Source organism: Microtus ochrogaster, chromosome 16 (assembly GCF_000317375.1).
Source record: "Microtus ochrogaster isolate Prairie Vole_2 chromosome 16, MicOch1.0, whole genome shotgun sequence".
Classification (NCBI taxonomy): domain Eukaryota; kingdom Metazoa; phylum Chordata; class Mammalia; order Rodentia; family Cricetidae; genus Microtus; species Microtus ochrogaster.
In genome coordinates this window covers 22,382,757-22,383,468 of record NC_022018.1, presented here as the reverse complement: position 1 = coordinate 22,383,468, position 712 = coordinate 22,382,757, and positions in this window count along the sequence as shown.

The window sequence follows — 712 nt, the reverse complement described above, 5'->3', positions numbered from 1 at the left end:
CCACTCCATGAGACTCCATTGGAGAAAACACATTTTTCTTTTGCAAGCAGTTTTCAGTTGGAGACAGCTTCTTGGTTAGGGATGGGAGCTCATGCCCACGTCTCCTCTCAGCGCTGGAGCCCCATCTGGCTTGGACCTCTGCAGACCCTGTGAACACTGCCAGTCTCCGTGGGTTCTTCTGTGTTCTTACTCTTTCTGCCTCCTGTCCCTCCCGTCTGCATAGATAGCTCTTTGAGCCCTAAGGGGTTTAAATATGATCGCCTCTCCTACGCCCTCTAGTGTTTGGGACTTACACATATGTTCTGCTCATACTGCAACAGATGATGACTGCGAGAAGCCAGACATCCCCAGAGTGGGAAGAAAAATGGAAAGGGAGGGAGGGAAAGGGAGGGAGGAGAGAGAGAGAGAAGAGAGGGGAGAGAGAGAGGTTAGACGGAAGGATACAGATGTGTGGGTGCTTGTTTCAGACTGGCTCTTGCCTGCCCTAAGAAATCATTACATAAATATTGGCTCCAAAACGTTCCAGCATTAACGTAACTAACATTAGCTCACTGTTCTCCAAGCAAAGGCCTAGCTGTGTATTCATCCTCTTGGTTTCCTACTTGGAATCCACGGCACCCTTACCTTTGCCCTAAGATGGGCTATCTTCCTTGCTAATCTTTGGTCAGAGGCCACTAGAGATAAGACTCACAGACTCTTCAGCCTGCTGCTT